Here is an 11,596-nt window from a genome sequence, read left to right as displayed (position 1 = left end):
CTTTACTGTTTCCTTCCCCCATCTTTTTCACTTCATTTTTTCCTTCCCCCATTTATTTTCCCTTACTTTTCGTTCCCCCATTTTTTTCACTTCACTTTTCCTTTCCCCCTCGTTTTCACTTCACTTTTTTCTTTCCCACTCTTTTTCACTTCACTTTTTCCTTCCCCTCTTTTTTCACATCACTTTTTACTTCTCCCATCTTTTTCACTCCAGCTTTTCTTTCCCCTATATTTTTTCACTTTCGCTTTTTCTTCCCCATCTTCTTTTACTTCACTTTTTCTTCCCACATTTTTTTCTTCTTTCACTTTATCTACCCCATCTTTTTTCACTTTACTTTTTCCTTCTCTCATCTTCTTTCAATTCACTTTTTCTTTCGCACTATTTTTCACTTAACTTTTTTTTCGCCCATCCTTTTTCACTTCACTTTTTTCTTCCTCCATCTTTTTTCGCTTCACTTTTTTCTTCGCCCATCTTTTTTCACTTCACTTTTTTCTTTCCCCATCTTTTCTCACTTCACTTTTTTCTTCCTCAATCTTTTTAACTTTATTGTTTCCTTCCCCGATTTTTCACGTCATTTTATCCTTCGAATTTATTTTCTCTTACTTTTCGTTCCCCCATTTTTTTTTCACTTTACTTTTCCTAATACCCATCTTTTTTCACTTCACTTTTTTCTTCCCACATCTTTTTTCACTTCACTTTTACTTCCCCCATATTCTTCCACTTCACTTTTTCTTCCCCTATTGTTTTTCCTTTCACTTTTTCTTCCCCCATCTTTTTTCACTTTACTTTTTCCTTCTCCCATATTTTTAAACTTCACTTTTTCTTCCCCCATATTCTTTCATTTCACTTTTTCTTCCGCACTATTTTTCACTTAAACTTTTCTTCTCCCATCTTTTTTCACTTCACTTTTTCTTCCTCCATCTTTATTAACTTCACTTTTTCCTTCCCCCATTTTTTTCACTTCAGTTTTTTCTTCGCCCATCCTTTTTCATTTCACTTTTTTCTTGACGCATCTTTTTTCACTTCAATTTCTTCTTCACCCATCTTTTTTTCACTTCACTTTTTACTTCCCCCATCTTTTTTTACTTCACTTTTTCCTTCCCCATCTTTTTTCACTTCACTTTTTTCTTCCCCAATCTTTTTTCACTTCATTTTTTCCTTCCCCCATTTATTTTCTCTTACTTTTCGTTCCCCCATTTTTTTTTCACTTCACTTTTCCTTCCCCCATCTTTTTTCACTTCACTTTTTCTTCCCCCATTTTTTTTCCTTTCACTTTTTCTCCCCCCATCTTCTTTTTACTTCACGTTTTTCTTCCGCATTATTTTACGCTTGACTTTTTCTTCCCATCTTTATTAACTTCACTTTTTCCTTCCCCCCCTCTTTTTTCACTTCACTTTTTACTTACCCATCTTTTTCACTCCAGCTTTTCTTTCCCCTATATTTTTTTCTTCCTCCATCTTTTGTAACTGTACTGTTTCCTTCCCCCATCTTTTTCACTTTATTTTTTCCTTCCCCCATTTATTTTCCCTTACTTTTCGTTCCCCCATTCTTTTTTCACTTTCACTTTTACTTCCCCCATATTCTTCCACTTCACTTTTTCTTCCCCTATTTTTTTTCCTTTCACTTTTTCTTCCCCCATCTTTTTTCACTTAAACTTTTCTTCTCCCATCTTTTTTCACTTCACTTTTTCTTCCTCCATCTTTATTAACTTCACTTTTTCCTTCCCCCATCTTTTTTCACTTCAGTTTTTTCTTCGCCCATCCTTTTTCATTTCACTTTTTTCTTGACACATCTTTTTTCACTTCAATTTCTTCTTCACCCATCTTTTTTCATTTCACTTTTTATTTCCCCCATCTTTTTTCAATTCACTTTTTCCTTCCCCATCTTTTTTCACTTCACTTTTTTCTTCCCCAATCTTTTTTCACTTCATTTTTTCCTTCCCCCATTTATTTTCTCTTACTTTTCGTTCCCCCATTTTTTTTCACTTCACTTTTCTTCCCCCATCTTCAGTCACTTAACTTCTTCTTCCCGCATCTTTTTTCACTTCATTTTTTTCTTCCCCCATCTTCTTTCACTTATCTTTTTCTTCACCCATTTTTTTCCTTTCACTTTTTCTTCCCCCATCTTTTTTCACTTTACTTTTTCCTTCTCCCTTCTTCTTTCACTTAACTTTTTGTTCCACCATCTTCTTTCACTTCACTTTTTCTTCTCCCATTTTTCTTCACTTAACTTTTTCTTCCCCCATTTTCTTTCACTTCACTCTTTCTTCCCCTACATCTTCTTTCATTTTACTTTTCCTTCCCCCATCTTTTTTTAGTTCACTTTTCCTCCCCCCATCTCTTTTCACTTCACTTTTTCTTCCACCACCTTTTTTCACTTCACTTTTTCCTTACCCAATTTTTTTCACTTCACTTTTTCCTTCTGCAATCTTTTTTCACTTCACTTTTTCGTCCCCCATATTCTTTCACTTCACTATTTCTTCCCCCATATTTTTCCCTTCACTTTTCTTTCCCTATCTTCATTCACTTAATTTTTCCTTCCCCCATCTTTTTTCACTTCACTTTTTTCTTCCCCCATCTTCTTTCACTTCACTTTTTCTTTCCTCATTTTTTCCTTTAACTTTTTCTTCCCCCATCTTTTTTCACATTACTTTTTCCTTCTCCCATCTCTTTTCACTTAACATTTTGTTCCCCCATCTTCTTTCACGTCACTTTTTCTTCCCCCATATTCTTTCACTTCACGTTTTTTTCCCGCACTATTTTTCACTTAACTTTTTCTGCCCCATCTTTATTAACTTCACTTTTTCCTTCCCCCATCTTTTTCACTTCACTTTTTTCTTCCCCCATCTTTTTTCACTTCACTATTTTCTTCCTCCATCTTTTTTAACTTTACTGTTTCCTTCCCCCATCTTTTTTCACTTCATTTTTTCCTTCCCCCATTTATTTTCCCTTACTTCTCATTCCCCCATTTTTTTTCACTTCACTTTTCCTTTCCCCCTCTTTTTTCACTTCACTTTTCCTTTCCCCCTCTTTTTTCACTTTACTTTTTACTTCCCCATCTTTTCCACTCCAGCTTTTCTTTCCCCTATATTTTTTCACTTTCGCTTTTTCTTCCCCATCTTCTTTTACTTCACTTTTTCTTCCCACATTTTTTTCTTTCACTTTTTCTGCCCCCATCTTTTTTCACTTTACTTTTTCCTCTTCCCACCTTTTTTCACTTCACTTTTTCCTTCCCCCATCTTTTTTCACTTCACTTTTTCTTCCTCCATCTTTTTCACTTCACTTTTTCCTTCCCCCATCTTTTTTCACTTCATTTTTTTCTTTCTCCAATTTTTTTCACTTCACTTTTTCTTCCCCCATCTTTTTTCACTTAATTTTTTCCTTCCCCATTTTTTTTCACTTCACTTTTTCTAATTCATTTTTCCGTCCCCCATCTTTTTTCACTTCATTTTTCTTCCCCCATCTTTTGTACTTCACTTTTTCCTTTCCCACCCTTTTTCACTTCACTTTTTCCTTCCCCATCTTTCTTCCCTTCACTTTTTACTTCCCCCATCTATTTACTCCAGCTTTTCTTTCCCCTATATTTTTTCACTTTCGCTTTTTCTACCCCAATCTTTTTCACTTCACTTTTCCTTCCCCCACCTGTTTCACTTCACTTTTTCTTCCTCCATATTCTTTCACTTTTCTTCCCCATTTTTTCCTTTCACTTTTTCTTCCCCCAACTTTTTTCACTTTACTTTTTCCTTCTCCCATCTTTTTTCACTTCACTTTTTCTTCCCCCATATTCTTTCATTTCACTTTTCCTTCCGCACTATTTTTCACTTAACTTTTTCTTCCCCCATCTTTATTCACTTTCACTTCAATTTATTCTTCACCCATCTTTTTGCACTTCACTTTTTACTTCCCCCATCTTTTTTCACTTCACTTTTTTCTTCCCCAATCTTTTTTCACTTCACTTTTTTCTTCTTCGATGTTTTTTCACTTCACTTTTTACCTCCCCCATCTTTTTTCACTTCACTTTTTTCCCCCATCTTTTTTCACTTCACTTTTTTCTTCCTCCATTTTTTAAAACTTTACTGTTTCCTTCCCCCATCTTTTTCACTTAATTTTTTCCTTCCCCCATTTATTTTCCCTTACTTTTCGCTCCCCCATTTTTTTTCACTTCACTTTTCCTTTCCCCCTCTTTTTTCACTTAACTTTTCCTTTCCCCCTCTTTTTTCACATCACTTTTTCCTTCCCCATCTTTCTTCCCTTCACTTTTTACTTCCCCATCTATTTCACTCCAGCTTTTGTTTCCCCTATATTTTTTGACTTTCGATTTTTCTTCCACAATCTTCTTTTTTCACTTCACTTTTACTTCCCCCATCTTCTTTCACTTCACTTTTTCTTCCCCCATATTCTTTCACTTCACTTTTTCTTCCCCTATTGTTTTTCCTTTCACTTTTTCTTCCCCCATCTTTTTTCACTTTACTTTTTCCTTCTCCCATCTTTTTTAGCTTCACTTTTTCTTCCTCCATATTCTTTCATTTCACTTTTTCTTCCGCACTATTTTTCACTTAACCTTTTCTTCCCCCATCTTTATTAACTTCACTTTTTCCTTCCCCCATCTTTTTTCACTTCACTGTTTTCTTCCCTCATCTTTTTTAACTTCACTTTTTTCTTCACCTAATCTTTTTTCAATTCACTTTTTTCTTCCCCCATCTTTTTTCACTTCACTTTTTTCTTCCCCCATCTTTTTTCACTTCACTTTTTTCTTTTTCCATTTTTTTTAAACATTACTGTTTTCTTCCCCCATCTTTTTCACTTTATTTTTTCCTTCCCCCATTTATTTTCTCTTACTTTTCGTCCCCCATATTCTTTCACTTCACTTTTTCTTCCCCCATATTTTTCACTTCACTTTTCTTTCCCCATCTTCATTCACTTAACTTCTTCTTCCCCGATCTTTTTTCACTTCACTTTTTCTTCCCCCATCTTCTTTCACTTCACTTTTTCTTCCCCCATTTTTTCCTGTCACTTTTTCTTCCCCCATCTTTTTTCACTTTACTTTTTCCTTCTCCCATCTTCTTTCACTTCACTTTTTGTTCCCCCATATTCTTTCACTTCACTTTTTCCTTCCCCCATCTTCTTTTACTTCACGTTTCCTTTCCCCCTCTTTTTCACTTCATTTTTTCCTTTCCCCCTCTTTTTCACTTCATTTTTTCCTTTCCCACTCTTTTTCACTTCACTTTTTCATTCGCCATCTTTCTTCCCTTCACTTTTTACTGCCCCCATCTATTTCACTCCAGCTTTTTTTTTCCTATATTTTTTCACTTTCGCTTTTTCTTCCCCAATCTTCTATCACTTCACTTTCCTTTCCCCCATCTCCTTTCACTTCACTTTTCCCTTTCCCCATCTTTTTTCACTCCACCTTTCTTTCCCCTTCTTTTTTCACTTTACTTTCCCTCCCCCCGCCTTTTTCACTTCACTTTTCACTTCCCCCATCTTTTTTCACTTCACTTTTTTCTTCCCCCATCTGTTTACATTTCTATTTTTCCTTTCTCCGTCTTTTTTCAGTTCACTCCTTCCTTTCCCCATCTTTCTTCACTTCACTTTTTCTTTTCCCCGATCTTTTTCACTCCACCTTTTCTTTTTCCTATATTTTTTAACTTCACTTTTTCTTTCCCCATCTTCTTTCACTTCACTTTTCCCTTCCTCCACATTTTACACTACACTTCTTCCTTCCCTCATCTTTTTCCTCTTCACTTTTTCCTTCCACCAGTTTTCACTTCACTTTTTCCTTCCACCATCTTCTTTCACTTCACTTTTTCCTTCCACCATCTTCTTTCACTTCACTTTTTCCTTCCACCATCTTCTTTCACTTCACTTTTTCTTCGCCAAATTTTTTCACTTCACTTTTCTTTCCCTTTTTCCATCTTTTTCACTACACTTTTTCTTTCCCCCATCTTTTTTCGCTTCACTTTCCCCACACCTTTTTTCATTTTACTTTTTTATTCCCTCATCTTCTTTCACTTCACTTTTTCCTTTCATAATCTTTTTCCACTTCACTTTTCCTTCCCCATCTTCTTTCACTTAACTTTTCCTTCCCCATCTTCTTTCACTTCACTTTTCCTTCCCTGTTAAGTTTTGAGACATTGTGTTGAACAAAGATGGCGGTGTAGTTCGGATCAGTAATCAAGATGGCGACCAAGAATCAAATGCGGTCCATCGCGTAGTTAACCTCTTAAGTTCTGAGATATTATGTTGAACAAAGATGGCAGCGTAGTTCAGATCAGTAACCAAGATGGCGGCGTAGTTCAGATCAGTAACCAAGATGGCGGCGAAGAATTAAATGTGGTCAGTGACGTAGCAAATGGCGAACTGATTAAATCCAAAATTCAACAATTTTTATAATAATTTTGCGACGTTTTGATTGGTTGTTTAGCACAGCCGTTGGTTATAAAAATGATTGGCAAATCCATTCGTCTCATACCCCCCATCACAAGTTCATTGTGGTGGGATGTCTCCTAGCGGCTTTGGCTGCAGGGAGACAGGGTAGTACACGTCAAGGATTCGTCACTTGACACTCAGCCCAAAAGGTGAGGGGCCGGTAACTGGCCCAGCACCTGTTGGACGGAGGTACGCCGCCTGGGTAATACCTAGGAGGTCCACCCTCCCAGGCCTTGCCACTGGGCTTTCCGGTGGGGCAAGTTTATTGCTTGCTTCCTGTGGCGCTCCGACCGGGGAATGCCGACGGGGTTACTCAAGCAATTTTAAAAATTGCAGGAGTGCCCCTTCTTTAGGGGAGCTTGCGAGGTTCCCACTTTCCGGCCTTGTGCCACATATTGCAGATGTGGCAGCAATTATATATGTACACCCCATCATAAGTCAAAAACATTTTACATATTCTTTTACTTCACTTTTTCCTTCCCCCATCTTTTTTCCTTTCACTTTTCCCCCCCATCTCTTTTCACTTCACTTTTTCTTCCCCCATATTGTTCACTTTATTTTTTTCCTTTCCCCATCTTTTTTAACTTCACTTTTTTCTTTCCCCATCCTTTTCACTTTACTTTTTCCTTCCCCCATCTTTTTCACTGCACCTTTTCTTTCCCCCATGATTTTCACTTCACTTTTTCCTGTCCCCATTTATTTTCCCTTACTTTTCGTTCCCCCATCATTCTTCACTTCACTTTTTCCTTCCCCCATCTTTTTCACTCAACCTTTTCTTTCCCCTATATTTTTTCACTTCACTTTTTCTCCTCCATCTTCTTTCACCTCACTTTTTCTTCCACCATCTGTTTTACCTTCACTTTTTCTTCCCAAATTTTTAACTTCAGTTTTCCATTCCTCCATCTGTTTTCACTGTACTTTTTCATTAACCCATCTCTTTTCCATTTCTTTATCTCTTTTCACTTCACTTTTCCATTCCCCTAACTTTTTTCACTTCACTTTTCCATTCCCCCATTTGTTTTCACTTCACTTTTCCATTCCCCCATCTGTTTTCACTGTACTTTTCCATTCCCCCATCTGTTTTCACTTCAATTTTATCATTCCCTCATTTCTTTTCAATTCACTTTTCCATTCCCCCATCTGTTTTCACTTCAATTTTATCATTCCCTCATTTCTTTTCAATTCACTTTTCCATTCCCCCATCTGTTTTCACTTCAATTTTATCATTCCCTCATTTCTTTTCAATTCACTTTTCCATTCCCCCATCTGTTTTCACTTCAATTTTATCATTCCCTCATTTCTTTTCAATTCACTTTTCCATTCCCCCATCTGTTTTCACTTCAATTTTATCATTCCCTCATTTCTTTTCAATTCACTTTTCCATTCCCCCATCTGTTTTCACTTCAATTTTATCATTCCCTCATTTCTTTTCAATTCACTTTTCCATTCCCCCATCTGTTTTCACTTCAATTTTATCATTCCCTCATTTCTTTTCAATTCACTTTTCCATTCCCCCATCTGTTTTCACTTCAATTTTATCATTCCCTCATTTCTTTTCAATTCACTTTTCCATTCCCCCATCTGTTTTCACTTCAATTTTATCATTCCCTCATTTCTTTTCAATTCACTTTTCCATTCCCCCATCTGTTTTCACTTCAATTTTATCATTCCCTCATTTCTTTTCAATTCACTTTTCCATTCCCCCATCTGTTTTCACTTCAATTTTATCATTCCCTCATTTCTTTTCAATTCACTTTTCCATTCCCCCATCTGTTTTCACTTCAATTTTATCATTCCCTCATTTCTTTTCAATTCACTTTTCCATTCCCCCATCTGTTTTCACTTCAATTTTATCATTCCCTCATTTCTTTTCAATTCACTTTTCCATTCCCCCATCTGTTTTCACTGTATTTTTTCATTCCCCCATCCCATTTCATGGTACTTTTTCATTAACCCATCTCTTTTCACTTCACTTTTCCATTCCTCAATCTGTTTTCACTTCACTTTTCCATTCCTCAATCTGTTTTCACTTCACTTTTCCATTCCTCAATCTGTTTTCACTTCACTTTTCCATTCCTCAATCTGTTTTCACTTCACTTTTCCATTCCCCAAATTGTTTTCACTTCACTTTTCCATTCCCCAAATTGTTTTCACTTCACTTTTCCATTCCTCAATCTGTTTTCACTACGCTTTTCCATTCCCCCATTTCTTTTTACTGTACTTTTTCATTCCCCCATCTCTTTTCACTTCACTTTTCCATTCCCTCATTTCTTTTGACTTTACTGTTCCATTCCCCCATTTGTTTTCACTGTACTTTTTCATTAATCCATTTCTTTTCACTTCCAGTTTCCATTCCCCCATTAGTTTTCACTTCACTTTTCCATTTCCCCATCACTTGTCACTTCACTTTTCCATCCCCCCATCTGTTTCACTTCACTTTACCATTCCCCCATTTCTTTTAACTTTACTGTTCGATTCCCCCATTTCTTTTCACTGTACTTTTTCATTCCCCCATTTGTTTTCAGTTCGTTTTTCCAGTCCCCCGTTTGTGTTCACTGTACTTTTTCAATAACCTGTCTTTTTTCACTTCAGTTTTCCTTTCCCCCATCTGTTTTCACTTGGCTTTTCCATTCCCTCACCTCTTTTCACTGTACTTGTTCATTCCTCCATCTGTTTTAACTTCACTTTACCATTCCCCCATAGCTTTTCACTTCACTTTTCTATTCCCACATTTGTATTCACCTAACTTTCCAATTCCCCCATCTGTTTTCACTGTACTTTTTGATTCCCCCATTTTTTTTCACTCTACTTTTTCATTAACCCATCTCTTTTCACTTCACCTTGCCATTCCCACATTACTTTTCACTTCACTTTTCTATTCCCACATTTGTTTTCACTGTACTTTTCCATTTCCTCATCTCTTTTCACTTCCCTTTTTCATTCCCCATTTGTTTTCACTTCACTTTTCTATTTCCCCATCTCTTTTCACTTCACTTTTCCATTCCCTCACCTCTTTTCACTGTACTTGTTCATTCTCCCATCTGTTTTTACTGTAATTTTTCATTAACCCATCACTTTTCACTTCACTTTTCCATTCCCCCAACTGTTTCACTTCACTTTTCCATTCACCCATTTGTTTTCACTTCACTTTTCCATTCACCCATTTGTTTTCACTTCACTTTTCCATTCACCCATTTGTTTTCACTTCACTTTTCGGTACTTGTGCATTTAACGAACCAGACGTAACTCAGCATTTGCTCGGCTTTGTCCGGCGCATGACATCAACAGCCGGATATAACCGAGCATTGCCGATTAAGCAGACGAGAATTTCGCTATCAATTGGAAGAGTGTCACAACTCAAGAAACAAGCGAGTTAAAAAAAAAATTTGTTTTAAAAAGATAACTGACGAAATAATAAAGAATATTACAAACCTTGCGGACCAACTCCAGACCCCAGAGGCTGCACTAAACTTTTGCCAGCAACGGAAATTGTTGGCAGAAGAGAAAAAGTGTTTACATTTTGGCTAGGATTGTGTACTTGCAAAGAGAACAAGCCTTTCCGACGGTTATGGTTGGAGGTGTAGAAGTGTAACATGTCGTCGATGGACCTCCATTAGGATTGGGACCTTCTTCTCAAAATCCCGACTAACCATCGCATGTATAATAAAAATGATATACTTATGGGTGTTCGAGATGGCATCTACAAAAAAATCTCCATCGTGAATGTGGGTTACGTTCTCGCCACACAATTGTGGATTGGAAAATTTTCCTGCGTGATATATGCAGGGACTATTTTCTTAGGAATCCCCGGCAGATTGGAGGCCCAGGCCATACGGTAGAAATCGACGAGTCCATTTTTAACCGCAGAAAACACAACGTTGGCAGACTTCTTACACCGGTGGTCTGGGTCTTCGGTGGATACGGCCCCGCCGAAAATGAGGGTTTTTGGTCACTGTACCAAATAGGAACACCGAAACCCTCCTTCCACTAATAAATTTAAAAAGTCCTTGTTTCTGGCGAAAAAAAATGTACAAATAATCCTTGTTCCTGCTCCCCCCCAAATGCTTTTTATTGCCCTTTTTTTAGGCATTTTCCATTTATTTGACATAAAGAGTTGCAAAAAAAAAAAAAAAAAATTAACTTTTACGTGTTTAAAACATAGACCATATGTTTTTTATGTTAATGTTAAGTTTGCAGGTTGAAACAAGTAATGTAGAAAGCAATACAAATGACGACTCAACAAACAAAGGTAGATCAAATAAGAAGTCTATTAGGAAAAGGTATATTTACAGGATATTTACATAATGGTGTCAAATAAGAGAGTCTTTGCTGGAGAAACATATCTGCTCTCGGCGGCCTTCGGTGGCTTCTGGCGAACATACACTCAGGTTAACTGAGTCTTCCTATTTATGTGTAATTACTATCCACATATGCAAATGGATGTGTGCCACCACAACAGTTAAAAATTGAAAAAAAAACAAAACAGTTCAGACAAAAAAAAAGTTTCCTATTATTTAACAAAAAAAAACTTATTTTATATGTATTTATTTTGAAAACAGAAAACAATTTCAAACAATAATAATAAAAAAAACATAAATGAACGGTAGGTTTTTGCTTTTTACTTATTTAATTTTTTTATGTTCCTACATTTTACAATTTCATTGTACAGTTATTTTGTTGTAGCGTTGTTTTTATTTTATCGCCAACGCTCGGTTTTATCCAGCTGTTGATGTCATGCGCCGGACAAAGCCGAGAAAATGCTGAGTTACGTCTGGTTCGTTAAATGCACAAGTACCCACTTTTCCATTCCCCCATTTGTTTTCACTTCATTTTTCTATTTCTCCATCTCTTTTCACTTCCCTTTTCCATTACCTCACCTCTTTTCACTGTACTTGTTCATTCCCCCATTTGTTTTTACTGTACTTTTTCATTAACCCATCACTTTTCACTTCAGTTTTCCATTCCAGAATCTGTTTTCACTTCACTTTTCACCATTACTTTTCACTTCACTTTTCCATTCCCCCATTTGTGTGCACTGTACTTTTTCATTAGCCCATGTCTTTTAACTTCAGTTTTCCATTCCTCCATCTGTTTTAACTTCATTTTACCATTCCCCCATTACTTTTCACTTCACTTGTTCATTCCCCCATTTGTTTTCACTGTACTTTTTC

The sequence above is a fragment of the Euprymna scolopes genome, chromosome 36, assembly GCF_053919585.1.
Source record: "Euprymna scolopes isolate OS-2025 chromosome 36, ASM5391958v1, whole genome shotgun sequence".
NCBI classification, from domain to species: Eukaryota; Metazoa; Mollusca; class Cephalopoda; order Sepiida; family Sepiolidae; genus Euprymna; species Euprymna scolopes.
This window is presented reverse-complemented; position numbering follows the sequence as displayed.